The following is a 15,649-nucleotide window of genomic DNA, read 5'->3' as shown; positions in this document are numbered from 1 at the left end:
AAATCTCATTATAAGGACAAGAAAACTTTGGCATTGCCCTCTTGTACTGCTGGTGACAATTCAATTATAGGATTGTCATATTTCTTATTTTGTAATTGTTAATTGGTTAAGGCATAGGACATCTTTGTGAAATTTCTCTTTCTTCTTCAGTGTGTGTGTGTGTGTGTGTGTGTGTGTGTGTGTGTGTGTGTGTGAAAATGAAGAAACAGAGACACAGCAGTGACTTATATTACTAGCTCCATTCCTCTAGGGAAAGCTCACAACTCAGAATTACTCTTTCCTTCCACAGTGGAGAGGTAGATGGTCGCTTTGAAGACATCTCTTCCCAGCTTTTACCTACCAGGGTCTACTTCTGGGGTTATCTGTGGCTTCCTGGTCTCCTTTCTCTTCCTCACTGACTGTCACATAGATGCAGATGGTGAGACGGAAAATCCAGTGAAATCGTATTGTCAGTTCATGTTTCGCTGTATTTTCTCTGCTCGTCACCTGTTTTAAAAGCTTATCTGATTGTATATCATCTCTTATAGCTTGCTTGGATTCCCCTTTCCTCTTGGTCTGGGGGAAGGGCAGGGGGACACAAAGAGAGAGAGAGAGAGAAAGAGAGAGAGAGAGGGAGAGAGAGGTGTTTAAAGTTCCCTGCCATCTGACGTCACCCGTGCTGCTGCAGGTGATTTACATGCCACATGGTCTCCACCGTCTGTGTGCTGTAACTCGGTAACTCAGTGGTAGCTTGACCTTCAACAGCTGCTGAACCCCCTCCTTGTCTCTGCACAGGGGTAGAGGAGGCCATTATTGCAAGGAAAGAACATGTGGCTTTCCAAATGGCATGAAATACATCTATTGCGACCAGATGAATTACATATTCATGAAAACTGTGTAACGGAAGACTACTCCGCTTGCCAGGCAGTCACCTTGGCCGAGCGCAAGGCTCGGTAAACAATGCAAAGCTCTGGCTCCCTCATTTATTTACCTTGCCAGTCAACGTGCACAGCGCTGGGGCAGGTTTCTACGACCAGCCACGAGAGGAAAGCTGGGAAGAGCTCTGCGTTTCCAAGGAAAACTGAATTCCATGATGCTTACATTTTTATTTCGTATCAACAAATATTGATTGGACGTCCATTATTCTAACAGTATCTGAACAAAATTGTAATACTGTATTATTAGGAAAATTTCTGCAAATGCTGGGAAGCTTCCCTCCCCCCTCCCCATTAAATAAATATCCAATTAGTGTGTGTAAAATGACTCCCACCAAGATGATGAGTTTTGATGTTTGTGTTTCTTATTAATTCCTGACTTACTAGTAAAGGATCATGGTAATTATCCCTATTTTGCAGATGGCAAAAATGAAGCCAGAGGTGTTAAGTGACATCCCAGGAACACTGTAAGTGGCAGAGCTAGGAAGAACATTGCTGTGTCTCGACTCCAAGTTCCTATTTACTCCACCAGAACACTGCACTCGTGTGGATTTGACTTTAGTGTTAACATGTCAGTAACGATGACAACCAAAAAGGTGGTGACATTTAAAATGCTGTCCTTGGTCCTATTCATAGCTCGTCCGGGACATACTTCCAATGCTGGTTAGGTTCACGCACATGCTGAGCCTCCTAGCTGCAGCGCTTCCCCTTCTCCACCCTGTGATCTGTCCATGTTTACATTCTCCGCTGGGGTGAGTGTGCTAGTTGGGCACACTCACAACTGTTCACACCGTCTCTCAGTGCTCCTGGATTGCTAAAGCTACAGAGAGACTCCCTTGCAGTTAGGGGTCCAGATATGATTTCAGGCTCTGCTAATCAGGTGGATTTATGTAAGACTTAAGTTCAGAACTGAGTTAAATGGCAAGAGCTATGGTGGTCTGTTAGACCTTTATCGATCTATCTATTAATTATCTGTCATCTATCAATCATCTGTCTATCTTTCTGTCTATCTACCTACCTACCTACCTGCCTATCTTTCTATCTATCTCCCAGTAAGGATTTAGCAGGAATGAACAATTGTCATCTCTGGAGAGCTGCTAATGAGGTGCATTTCTGGAGCCAGCATTGCACTGGGGTCTTTGGATTCCTGTTTCCTGAAGGTGGCCAAGAGGGCAGCTCCCCCTGGGGTGCAGTTCTGCAGTATCCTTCTAGGACTGCTGTCCAGGCTCAGCATGGACCCAGTGCTCCTCCTGACCTTTCCATGATTTTGTTAGCACCTAGTTCCCTGTGTTAAATCTCTTGCTCCTTAAACAAGATAGTGTAGTTTCTCTGACCTGTAGCTGACTCCTGACTCATTCGCTGCTTAAAGATTACCTGTGAGCCTGCTGCATGCTGACTCAGTCTGTGTTTTATCACATCTTACTGCATTTACATTGTTCTCTCTGTGTGTGTGTGTGTGTGTGTGTGTGCGTGCGCGCGCTCATGAGCACGTGCATGTGTGTCTCTTTCTCCTTCCTGCTCCGCCCTAGTCCTCAGACTCTGAGGTTATTCATCTTTTAGTCCTGCTCTGGGTGGGATAAAGCCTGGCACATAATATTCACTTAAGAGATGTTTGTTGGAATAAATGGATGGATGACTAAACGCATAGAACCAAGTATCCTGTGATGCTTAGTTCACAGGAGAATGAAAACCTTGTTGAAAATGCAGTTTTATTTCATACATATGCCATTAGTGTATTTTATTTAATAAAAATGTAGAAAGGCACACACTTTTAGCTTGATATTAATCATTACCTTTTACTTAAACAGTCAAATGAGATTTGCTGCTCAGCTGTTAAATATTTTGCTGTCCCTGGAAAACCAGCAATGTGCATTGATGAATGTGAGCCTTGTGTCTTACCTCCTGTGTCCTACCCATTATATTTCTTCCTGGGTAAAATCTGAACAGGTGCTGTTAGATGCCTCATTAACTGCATGGAGCTACAGAAATTCTGGGTGAGATGATCCTTCACCAGAAACTAAGCCCTGCGTTTATTAAACAGTGCCCTGGACTTAAAGCATCGTGATTCTTTCTGTGTTACCATCGGTGACAGACACTGGCTTAAGGTGCCAAGAACTTGAATTGTTGTTATCTCTTATCTTTTCTCTGATCCTCCCTTCTTTCCATCATTCAGCCTGCTCTCTACCATTTATCTGTCTGTTTCATTTCTCCATTAATATTTATTAAGTGCCTACAGGTTGCATAATAATAATATTATATTATTATTATTATTATTATTATTATTATTATCTTTTAAACTACTTAAAAGGCTTTTACAATTTGTAACTCATTTAATTCTTGCTAAAACTTTCTCAGGTTGGAAGGGCAAGCATTCATATTCTCACTCCACTGATGAGCATAGAAAGAGGTAGAAAGGGTAAGTGTAAAAACTGCTAAAACTGATGTAGTAGAACTGGGCCTAGGTGGTACCAGCTGCCCTGACTCTAGTTCACTGTTTGTCTCCATCCCATATTTCTTATGGCATGAAACAACACTAAAGAGAGACATAAAGGGGCGCCTGGGTGGCGCAGTCGGTTAAGCGTCCGACTTCAGCCAGGTCACGATCTCGCGGTCCGTGAGTTCGAGCCCCGCGTCAGGCTCTGGGCCGATGGCTCGGAGCCTGGAGCCTGTTTCGGATTCTGTGTCTCCCTCTCTCTCTGCCCCTCCCCCGTTCATGCTCTGTCTCTCTCTGTCCCAAAAATAAATAAAAAATGTTAAAAAAAAAAAAAAAAAAAAAAAAGAGAGACATAAAGTAGACAATATCAAATCTTCAGGGCTTTGCACTGTAGACCAGTATATTTTATACATGAAGACACAGGGAATGTCTTGATGAAGGTTGGAATATGCTTCCACTCAATTATGAAAGGTATTTTTATTATCAATGAATGTATGTACTGCATCTACATGAAGCACCCAAATGGTGAGAACATGTGAGCCTGAGCTGGCAATGATGAATCCCTTTGGCCTTAATGATGCCACTGCAGCAGCAATCTGAGGAGGTCACCCACCCACAGCATCGTGACCTGGTCTGATGACATAGGGGATATTAAGCAACATTTCCAAGTAGGAGAGCAGCCAGGGAGGGGAAGTGGGATGGCAGGATATCCCAGAGAACAAGTCAAATGGGGATCGATTGAAGGGTCTATGGAGGAGCAGGGGCGGGGTCGGGGGAATGGGAGAGGAGACGCTGTGTATCATTTTCTGTGTGACACCAGAGAGCAAAATAATCACACAAGATAGAATGACAGGGACATGGGAGAAGACATTTTCTGACCATCACAGAACTCTAAAACTGAGGTGGGCTGCCCTGGGAGGATTAAGCTCTTTGTCATTAGAAAGGTTCAAGAAGATGACCATCTATCAGGGCTCTGGTAAGGGAGCCTCCCTTGTGGGGAGATCAGATAGTCATCTGGTTGTCAGACTAATGCAGGCTGGGAGCTGGACGAGAAGCAGGCCTAACCGGAGACTCTGATTCAGCAGCTCTGGGTGCAATCTGGAGAATCTCTGTCGGGAAACCACTGGACCAGATCCCTGGACTCCACAGTGGAGGGCCGAAGAAGGAGGACATTTCCTTCACATTTACATTTTATCTAAAAGGAAAAAAAAAAAAAAAAAGCAGGAGCAGAAGAAGAAAGCTTACTAATATTTAGTGTCTAGTGAGGCACGCAATCTCTGTCCCATCTGAGGTGTCCCATCTGATACTGCAGTGAGCAGGAGCCCTTCAACACTGAAGCTCGCGGCCATGCCTTCCTTCGTTCATCCGCACTGGCATGTTTCCATATATTGTAGTTGATTGTGCCCAGTTAGGGAAATTTATGGACTGTGTTATCTTAAATAATAGAATTGCAAATAGCAGAAGCTTTATCATATTTTAAATGAAATGGGGAATAACGATGACAACTTTTTTGTGTCACAGAGAAGTTTGTGGGCATTCTTAGGTCAAAATAATTAAAGCATAGTCAAAGTTGTACATTTTTCTTTTACAAAAAGACATGTGTCCAATAGACCTCCTGTGATGACAAGTAGCTGTTGGTAGTAGGGCTCTTGGCAGAAATTTGTGAAAAACTAAACATACTCGGGGTGCCTGTCTGACTCAGTCAGTAGAGCATGCGACTCATGATCTCAGGGTCATGGGTTCGAGACCCACGTTGGGCGTGGAGCCTATTAAAAAAACTAAATGCACTTAGTATGTTTCACTTATATAAAGTTTAGTATGAACCAGGCATTGTTCTGTTTTATATGGGTTAAGTTAATGACTCTTCATGCAGTCTTTGATGGTAGGAACTAACTCTACTTGACAGATGAGGAAACTGAGGCACAGGTGAAGTGACTTCCTTAAGATCACTCAGTTAGTCAGTGAAAGAGTGGGGTTTAAGTGAAAGCTTTTAATCAGTCAAATAATATAACTGACTCCTCTGAAAATATGAAATCAGTTACTTTTTCAGAGGAACTTATGCTATGGAGAATGCATTCTAAAAATAATGGCTGGAAACGTTTGCATCATTAATGTTATTTTTGTTGCCAAAGCTGTAGAAGTTTGTAAACTTTAAAAAGCCATAACATCTCAAACTTAGGAAACATAGGAATAGAATTTCAAAACTGATTTAAAAACGAAGGATTCTGTGTATTTTGAACTCCTTTATTAAACATATAAAAATATAGTAAATTCCAATTTGTTGACAAGAACAAATGACAGAGTAGGAAAAAAACTGAAATTGACTAGCAGATTTCTACAAACGCTTTCACATAATTGGTGGATGATTTAAAAAATAAGTTTCATGAGGGGAGCTCCTGGCTGGCTCAGTCAGTAGAGTATGCCACTCTTGATCTTGGGGTTGTGAGTTCGAGCCCCACGTTGGGTGTAGAGATTACTTTAAAAAGAAAAAGTTTCCATGATTTACTAAGCACGACCAGCAATGCATCATCCCCCCCACCTGCCCCATTTGGATGGATGTGTTTTTGAGAAGCATCTTTCCAAGCAGCGGCAGTCAGAAAAGTTACACCACACCAAATCCCTGTATCACAAAGTATGAGACAAAGAAAAAATAATGACTCCTATTCAATTATATTATTCAGTAAAGAACTGTTATCAGCTGTGGCATCTGTTTAGTGAGAGCAGAATTCTTTATTCCTATTAATAAAATACAATAAAAAAGTTATTTTCAAGCATTTTATCTACATCTTATCTTTTAAACTTTTTCTTATTTTGTAGGTTTCTGTAATGATCATAATGTATTGATGTAATAGTGTATGTATATAACATATAAGGGAATCTGTAAAAATAACAGGGTGCGTGTTTAAACTAAGGTGGACCCATGGTCAGCAAGCTCAGAGGCCACTGGCTGTGATGTCCTTTAAGGTCCATTCCCTAGTTTGGAATCTTTGATTCTCAGGCAAATACTGTGCTCTTATTTGGTGTGAGATAAAACCTAAGTGCTAGAAAGACACTTTCCTCCAACGCAGGCAGCATCTCATTATCCAGCTCAGTGCCCAAATCCCAACCAAAAAAAAAAAAGAAGGGTAAAGACCCACATTTCTGAGTGAATCGGCTTGATTTAAGACCCTGAGCTATCTGTGTTTTGTACAACATCTAATGCACTGTTGATGCTTAATAAATAACAAATTGTGATATTAATAATTAAGAATTGATGTTCTTGCTCCTGTGAAATGATTTGCAGGAGAATTATTCCCCATTCACTCATAAAGAAAAATGAGAGGTAGAGACAGAGCAATAGCTTTTAAGGAAATTTAGTTCCAGCTACTTTGTGTGTGTGTGGTTTTTAGCCCCCATATCTGGTAAATCTGATGAATAACTGAGCAAGACAGACCCAGAGCCAGTCTACGCTGCTTTCCCCTCCTTTTGTGTCCCTACCTTTAGGTAGGAATGTCTAGGTTGTTGAATTGTATGATTCTAAAGTGCTTGACAAACGTTAATTAACTGGGGGGTCGTTCTTTGTTTGAAGAGAGTTATGTCTAATTGTGAATATGTCTCCAATTATCTGCTCCTTTCTTTTGAATGTGTTATTATCTAAAACGTGCAGTATCTGATTTGCTTGTACAGTTATTTTAGTAGGTTTTTTGAAATAGGTGGCAACCATGAAAAAAGGGACATATAGTCACCTTAGGGAGAAAAATCATAATTATTACAAACTTTAGGTTCATGTTCGTATTTGTGCATATTACATGCATCTACACACACACGCGCATGCACACACATACACACACACACACACACACACACACACACACACACACACACCTTTCCTGTTACGTGCAAGCATCCTCTCTTTCAAGCTGTGGATTTTGGCGATAGTGATGACCCACCCTGAACTGGACTCCATTCCTTCTGAGCTAGGGGAATTGTTGAGATTTGCTTTTTAATAGCAGAAATTGGAAAAACTCTCCAGAAAAGGGAATTAATCCTCCTGCAAAAAGCAAGTGTAATTAGTCACCAGAGGAAACTGGCTCTGCATGCCAACAGAGTCCAGAAGATTGGCTGAGTGCTGTTGACTCCTTACCCTCCATGAACCCATCCTCCCACCCTACGCGGGAAGAGGGTGACGTTCGGACAGCAGCCACAGCGGACACTGGCAGCGTGGGCCTGGAGACCAGATGGGTTACAAACTGCAGGAGACACTGGGCCTGTGTTTTGGCATAAGCAGTGCACCCTGTTAATTAGGAGCATAGCTTGGAACAGTGTCTTACCTAATTAGCCAGGGCAGGTATGTGCCTGTGCAGGGGTGGATTACAGATTTTTCTGTCGCTTGGAGAAATTTTCTATAGTAACAAAGGAACAAAATGTAAATTAATCCACAACCGCAGGATTTGTACGTATTACTCCTTTCAAAGTGGGCTTCTCAGTACGTCGCCTATCGTACCTTCTAGACGTATCCGTAGCCTGTAAATACTGAAGCTGATGTCACTCTTCATCTAGGCGCTACTCATCAGCTTTCAGAGGCAGTGTCATAGGGTGAAGGTTACAGACTTTGATGTCACACACACCCCAATTCAAATCCTGCCTCCTCCATTTACTGGCTGTGTTACACAACAGACTTTAAAATCCTCACCAGTAAGATAGGAATCACAGTACCTGTTAGGGGCTGAATTGTGTATCCCACCTCCCCCAGCCCCTGAAAATTCATACATTGAGGTACTCACTTCCAGTGTCTCAGAATGTGACTGTGTTTGGAAACAGGGCCTCTAAAGAGGTGTTTAAGTTAGGATGAGACTATCAGGGTGGGCCCCTCATCCAGTCTGACTGATGTCCTTAAAACAATAGGAAATTGGACCCACAAAAGTGGCTTTTACGGATGCACAGGGGAGGACTGTGTGAAGAGGCACCCAAAGGGTGAACACTTGCAAGTCAAGGAGAACGGCCTAGAAAAGCCCTTTCCGTTATGGCCCTCAGAGGAAACCAGCCCGCTGGCACTCTGATGTTGGATTTGGAGCCTTCAAACCTGAGAGCAGATATATTCTGTTGTTGAGGCTGCCCAGGCTGTGCTGTTTTGTTATGGCAGCCCTAGAAGAAAACTAACACAGTGTCTGTGAGAGGGTTATCACGCAACTAAAGGAGATAATTTTTGCATGGAGTCCCTGCCTATGTCCTAACTAAATGACCACTGTCACTGTCATGCAGCTATTCAGTGAATATTATCTCCCTTCTCTTCCTCACTCAGGAGGCTGTCATTTCCCAGGATTCCTCAGCCATGCTCCGGTGATACCTGTTTGAAATCGGACTTCAGGCAAGCTGGTTCCTTCTCGTGTGGCTAAGACGATGCAGCCAACTCACCCTGTTTATGGAACTGGTAAGCCACCTCTTCCCAAGGTATTCCCGTTCTGTATTTTTCCCGCTGGCTTTTCTCGGTCCTGGCTCAAGGAGACAGCACCTCCTCTGGGGTAGGCTGCAGAGTAGGTGAATCCACCTTGTTCTTGCCCTTCACAGTCTATGAGGGAAGGGTTTTCTGCCAGTGGCAGGGATAGCTGTAAAGACAGAGTGAGGATATCTGTTGCTCTCCTGGTGCTGTTCTATGTTTCTGCCCTTTTCTTCTTTGACGTCAAGTGCTGGGATGCCTAATGTCTCCATATTCCGTGCAAAGTCAAAGTAGATGCTACCTCAGGAACAAACACAAACACCTGTGGTGTTGCAGGTCTGGCTTCGGGGCCAAGTAAATTAGCACAGCCCCGTAGTCACAGCACTTGCCCCAATTCCAGACAGAAAGGGTTGATGACTCACAGGCCTGCTGACCTGATGGCCTCACGTCCATGCCGTCATCTGGGAAGGCTGCCTGTGCTGCCCACTGCTCTCCTCCTGGGCCCACAAGGGAAGAGCTGCTGTGGTGACAGCATAGCACATGAAACCTGGGCTGGGGGACAGGGCTCTTTCTAAGATATTTAGGAGGTAAGAGATTCTTCACGCATTGAATTCAAAAGGGTTCTCTTTCCTTTATGAGCTAAGTTTGCTGACTGCAGTCATTTGTGTAGTCATTTCTTTGACCGGCATTTAGCACATGCCCACCAAGTGCAAACCACTGACGTGCTCTCTGAGGAGCATGATAATTACGGTAACAAGAATACTAATAAATGTTTTATTTTGTCATAACCACCGGTCTAGGCCCTTTATGTATTACTGTGGATTTTGTTGGTAACATTTTTGAATGTATGCTACTGTTACAGGAACTATGCTAAGCAGCTCGCCTGCACTTTATTTCTTCAAAAAAAAAATTTTTTTTAATGGTTATTTTTGAGACAGAGACAGACAGAGTGAGAAGAGGAGGAGGGGCAGACAGAGATGGAGACGTAAATTTCCGAAGCAGGCTCCAGGCTCTGAGCTGTCAACACAGAGCCCGATGCGGGTCTAGGGCTCACGAGCCGTGAGATCATGACCTGAGCCGAAGTCGGACATTTAACTGACTGAGCCACCCAGGTGCCCCGTGCCCTTTATTTCTTAAAGTGACTTCCTGAGGAGGGTACTCTGAACTGCATTTCACAGATGGGAAAGCTGAGGTTCAGATAATGCTGAAAGTCACATGGCTGGTAAATGCTAAAGTCAGTTGTAACAGTTATGTTGTTCTCATCCCAAAGTCTATTCTTATTCAGTTGCCCATAAAGATAGTTGAGAAGGAAACGTTCTATAATAATTGAGGTCCCTTGTGCCCTGCACTTGGAAATCATTCTCAGGGGAAACATTCTTCTTATAAACAACGTTAGCTTTCTGTGACCAAATCATGTGTCTGGTGTGATTTTCAGACTCTTGCCCTGGGTGCTGAAATATCTATCGCACACCCTGAAAGCAGCTCTTTATCGACATTTGAGAGCTGTTCCTTTGGGTGAAGGCTGTGCCCAATGGGGGAATGTTGATTCCATTATGTCCCTTGCACCTTCCTGTCAGTGTGTTGATCATGTCATATTCTCTTTGGGAGTGCTCTAGAGTTCAAGTTGCCTTGAAACATGAAAGCAGGGAGAGCCAGAGCCATGGTATGTGTGAAGGTATGAGAGGTGCGCACCCCTCTGGGGATGAGCAGGCAGTGAGGTCCAAACCTGAGAGACTGACTGGTTTGTGTGGTTGGAGCTGGGGGACTTCCTGAAGCTCGAGGCAGCTCTCTTTCCAAATCCATCTAATCTCCAGCTGGATGATGGCTTAGATAGAGACATTAGGGAGTAGGCAGAGCCAGGCTGCTTTGGGAATGAGATAAAACTCCATGTCTCTGGAATTTATACCTAATCATGGTCATATCTACCTATGTGCAGCCCATTTGAATGGAAATATGTTTCTGTTTAACCCAACTACAACCCACTGCTACTAATAACTAATATTAATATCATGACCATTTACAAAACACTTTTATAGGTTATCATCTCATTTGGTTATTCCGGAAAATTCTGGGGTGCATATTTTCTTTCGCTTTCCCTCTGGGGTAACTGAGACTCACATAGTGAAGTGATTTGCCCAGGGTCACCCAGCCGGGCAGTGGGACATGTGTGGAGAAGCATACCTCATCTTTGGGCAAGGCCACGGATCCTTTGGCCATATCAACCCGCCTCCTTGACCACACACTCATTACCCTTATGGAACCTGAGAATGCTGGGCTCCCAAATCACGGACCAGTTTCAATAAACAAAAAGGCTGACCTAAGTCTTTTTACTCCTTATGGGTACTCACCGTCTGTCTGAAGCCCAAATGATGGAAACACTCTCTCTCACCAGGGATGACTTTCAAGGATGTGTGGGTGGTTGAGAGCCAGCTGTGCTGCTGAATGCATTACCAGACAATGTCTGGGCTCTGGCCAGATTCCTCAGATTCCTTTTTACTGTTTGTGCATGCTGGTGGGTTTGGTGTGATTTGCTTTCAGTGGCCAGGCCTGTGGCTTTCTTTTTTTTTTTTTTTCTCCTCAGGGGATGGCCCCGACCAACAGGTATGGGAGTGCCTCTGGTCGGCCTGGATGACTGTGAAGTGTAGTTTATACCCTGGAACTCCCTGGTGACATCGGGTAAAGTCAGCTGTCTCTGGGTCTTTACCTGAGATCGCACCTTTGCCTGACTTGCTGCTAGCCAGTCCGGCTTCCCTCACCCCCTATCAGTGTTCTCTTAGAGACCTTTCTTGCCAGAACCTTTGCACATGAGTCCTTGTCTCCTACTTTGCTTCGAGGGAGCCTGGACTAAACATAAAGAAGTATGTTCCAGAATCTTCTGCTTGCCCTAGTTTTGTGTTTATTTCCATGTGTTTGACTAAGGAGTTTCAAAGTTCATCACTTGTCTGACCTTCAGTTATTTAAAATCGCTGAGGCTGTTTTTGAATCTCTAAAATGAGGGATAATAACACCTCTCCAGGCCATGGTAGGAATTTAAATTTTTTTTTTTAATTTTTAAATGTTTATTTATTCTTGAAAGAGAGAGAGAGAGAGAGAGATATCGTGAGCAGGGAAGGAACAGCGAGAGAGCGAGACAGAATCTGAAGCAGGCTCCAGGCTCCAAGCTGTCAGCACAGAGCCAGATACGGGGCTCGAACTCACGAACTGTGAGATCGTGACCCCAGCTGAAGTCGGACTCTCAACCAGCTGAGCCACCAAGGCGCCCCTAATTTTGTTTTTTTAATGTTTATTTTTGAGAGAAAGAGAGAGACAGAGATAAGGTAGGTAAAGTACTTGACATAATGTTTGTAGGTGGTGTTTGGGTATTATTTCCTATTCTAATATTTTGTGTGGAAATCTCTCTAGTGGCATTCTGGGAAACATGGCCAGGAGAATGAGTCACAGTCACAGAATAATTCTACCATAGCACAGCCTAGTATCTCTGTGAATTTCATAGACTCATAGACAAAAGCCGTTTATGGCATGTAATCCGGTGTCTCAGGGCTTAGCAGACACCGATTGCAAATGCAGTCACATCAGATTAAGCCCCAAATGTCAATAGCAGTGAGCAGACCCCCATTTCACTGGCTTCTTATTGACTCAAGGAAGCCCAACCTTTATAAACTGTGCCCCTCACCCCCCACCCTGCCTCCACGGGGTGATCACGTCCGTCCACAATTCTTCCTCAGCACTTTTTGCGGAGCCTCGACTTGGAGCTTTATGTCCCATCCTTTCCAGAGTTGCTGATCCCAGCCCTGCCACTCCGTTCTTGTTGGCACGGCTGCTGCTAGTGAAGATGGAGAGAGCCCCCCCAAGGAATGTCATTTTCAAAATGGTGCAGAACTGCTTCCCGCAAGGCCTGACATCCTCCTCATTGTGGTTTCTGCGAGTGCAAGAGGATCTTTCTTTTGTATTTTTTTGCGCTCTGCTGGGATTGGCCATGCGATGCTGTGATTGCTGATGGAGTGCTTACAGCTGCAGAGGGCAGTGCCCGGACTCTGCAGTGGCCAGGCTCAATGATATAATATGCATAGGTGATGGTAAAGCTGAAACCCACTGCCCGGAGTTGGATAAATCAGGAGTATAGTTACTGACTGCGCCTCAAGGTCAGGGAACCTGATGGCTGCCACAGCTGATGGGCACCAAAAGAAGAGAAGTCTTTCCTCTGTGTGTGTGTGTGTGTGTGTGTGTGTGTGTGTGTGTGTATAGAGGGCGGAGGAGGTGGAGTGAGATGCATGGGTGGGGAACAAGAAAAAGTGACAAAGGATCTATAGTGATTTCACCAGCATTTTAATATATTTTCTTAAAAATTATTTTTTTAAATGTTTATTTTTGAGAGAGACAGAGTGTGAGCGGGGCAGGGACAGAGAGAGACGGAGACACAAAATCCTAAGCAGGCTCCAGGCTCTGGGCTGTCAGCACAGAGCCCGACGGGGCGGGGTGTGGGGGGGGTGGGGCTTGAACTAATGAATCATGAGATCACGACCTAAGCAAAGTCAGATGCTTAACTGACTGAGTCACCCAAGCTCCCCTTAATGTATTTTCAATTAACACCCAGAACGCTTTTCTCCTCGGGACAAATCTCAGGTGGCAATAAGTTCTGGAATCTGCCATCATGTATAACCATAATCACTTCACCCCTCCAAATTCCAGCCCTGTTGCTGGGTCTTACAGCACAGATAAAGCAATTACTGTATAAAACCACAAGTGACTGTGGCAGCTTCAGCCTGTAAGGAAGTAGCATCATTTCTCTCTGGAGTAAATAGCCTTTTATTTAGCAAAGATGAGGCCCCCAGGGCATGATTTGGGAGGAGGCATTGAAACAAAGAGATAGCTAAGCCAATCAGCATAAAAAATAAATACGGGTTTTGTGGGGGGAGGGGGTGGAAGAGCTGAGAAAGGAGAAGAAGGAACCAGGAGGAGTCAGGCATTCACCCAGAGTGCAGTGCGTCCGACTGCGCGACCACAACTTGTTAGACCATCACCAGGGGCCAGATGATGTTCAAAGACAAGATTAAGGTTGTTCTGTGTTTGTGTTTTGTTTTACTGCTTGCTCGGTGCTGCTAGGTAATGGCCTGGGGTAAAGCCTGTGTCCCGTGCTGTTTCTGGGAAATCAAGAGAAAGAGTTTGCTCCAGATCGGAGAACTAGAATGCAGAGCGAATAGAGCAGCCTGGAGAGACTGAGAGCTTCACTGGGGAAGGGAGAAATCAGAAGGGGAGCCTTTGGAGACTCACGGAGATATTTCGGAAGAGACTGGGTTTCCATTAACCGTGAGATGGGGAGAGTGTCCGCCAATTTTATGTAATTCCCAGGAACAAGGTGACCTCAAGTGGTATCTGGATAGCAACCTAAGTACCCCCTCTTGCCATCTTTTATCCACCTCAGCCCATCCACCTTGGCTGTGTGTGTCTGAATCCCGCTGGTTTCTAGGTTTTAGCCCTCTCCAGAAGCCCCGCAGATCCCGAATAAGTCACTGGATACAAATGGCTAAGTGGGAGGAAAATGTGTGTAATTGATATGGTGAACAAGCAAAACTCATGGGGGGTAATCATAGAGCCAATTTATTCCCCCCCTACCCCCTAAACAGTGCATAAGATTTTTAGGTTGTCAAACATAATCTATATTCAGAAAGTCCAGCCTATAAAATATCAACACTCTAACCTTGACTTGAGGTCCAATCTTCTCCCTCCCCCAGTCACACTACTGGTTGGTGGGGAAGAGGGGAGCAGAGACTGGGCAGAGGTGGAGAACAGGAGCTAGAATGTGTTTCTGCCCTTCTAGGGCCAGAATATAGTAACAGAAGAAGGAGAGGTGAAGGAGAGGTGGGGAGCAGAAAAGGTCTCACGTGACTCAAACTCTCTCATGGGTTTGTGGTCTGTGGGCCTGACAGCTTTGATTCTTTGGAGAGTCCCGTCCCTGGAGGCCTTTCATCTGAAGCTCCATTGACCCAAGTGAAGGCATTTCCATTATGGCCAATTGCTCACTCCTTCTGTATCCTCCAGATATCTGGCAATATCTTTAGCTTCTCTCCACTAGGGCCTGTGTCCCCCGTTGGGAACTCTTTTGGGACAGGACCAAAGCTGTCCTGTCAAATTCACTCTTGATACAACCCACTTCTGCCCGTGGGAAACGTTTGCCCCTTTTCCCCTTGGCAAACTCTGAGAGGGTAGGCTGCCTCGTGCATCCACTTATTTTTTGACTTCTTTGTCAGCTTGTTTTACGTTTGAGGTGAGAGACAGATAGCCGCTCATGTGTTCTCCAACTGTAGTCCTGTTAAAATCCTGTCAGCAGGCTGCAGATGAGCAACACCTATTCCCCACCCTTCTAAAATGGCAGAACACAAAGGCTGCATCACCCTGTGCTCTTCAAAGGAAACCTCTTTCCCCAAGTCTGCTGAGCCCAGCTGTTTTTATGCCCTTTATATGAATGAAGAGTCTAAGAGATGTCTCACCCAATCTTGTCACCAACTCTGAAGTTTCTGCATGGAAATAGAAAACAATTTGGATTGTAGCATGTCGACTGTGTGCTATAGCTGATAGGTTCCCTCTGATGCACCTTGGCTTCTCTTTGTAATTGGACGTTCAGTTGGGCCATCAGACATGGTGGTTTATATCTGGATTCCAATAGTATGATGGTTCAAGTTTTGTCTTTTTCCCTCGGGAGATTCTTCAATCCCAGTGACAATAAGGGGATACAGATGGTTAAAGGGAGGAAGGCTTTTTCCTCAGTCCATTTCCCAGAAGCATTTGTGGCCAAGTACCTGTCTCACTAAGCCTCCTTCTTACAATTAAGAAATGGCTGGGGAGCCTGGGTGGCTCTGTCAGTTAAGTGTCCGACTCTTGATTTCG

At 44.5% G+C, this 15,649-nt stretch overlaps 1 long non-coding RNA gene across 1 annotated transcript in view; it reads right to left on the bottom strand.

Moving 5' to 3' along the window:
• Positions 1–8,629: 8,629 nt before the first annotated feature.
• Positions 8,630–15,649, bottom strand: part of LOC131516462 (uncharacterized) — a 38,341-nt gene continuing 31,321 nt past the window's right edge. The window contains exon 2 of the long non-coding RNA XR_009264091.1: positions 8,630–8,755. This is a non-coding gene — a long non-coding RNA (uncharacterized LOC131516462). The remainder of the gene's footprint in view (positions 8,756–15,649) is intronic.

Source organism: Neofelis nebulosa, chromosome 1 (genome assembly GCF_028018385.1).
Source record: "Neofelis nebulosa isolate mNeoNeb1 chromosome 1, mNeoNeb1.pri, whole genome shotgun sequence".
Lineage (NCBI taxonomy): Eukaryota > Metazoa > Chordata > Mammalia > Carnivora > Felidae > Neofelis > Neofelis nebulosa.
This window is presented reverse-complemented; position numbering and strand designations above follow the sequence as displayed.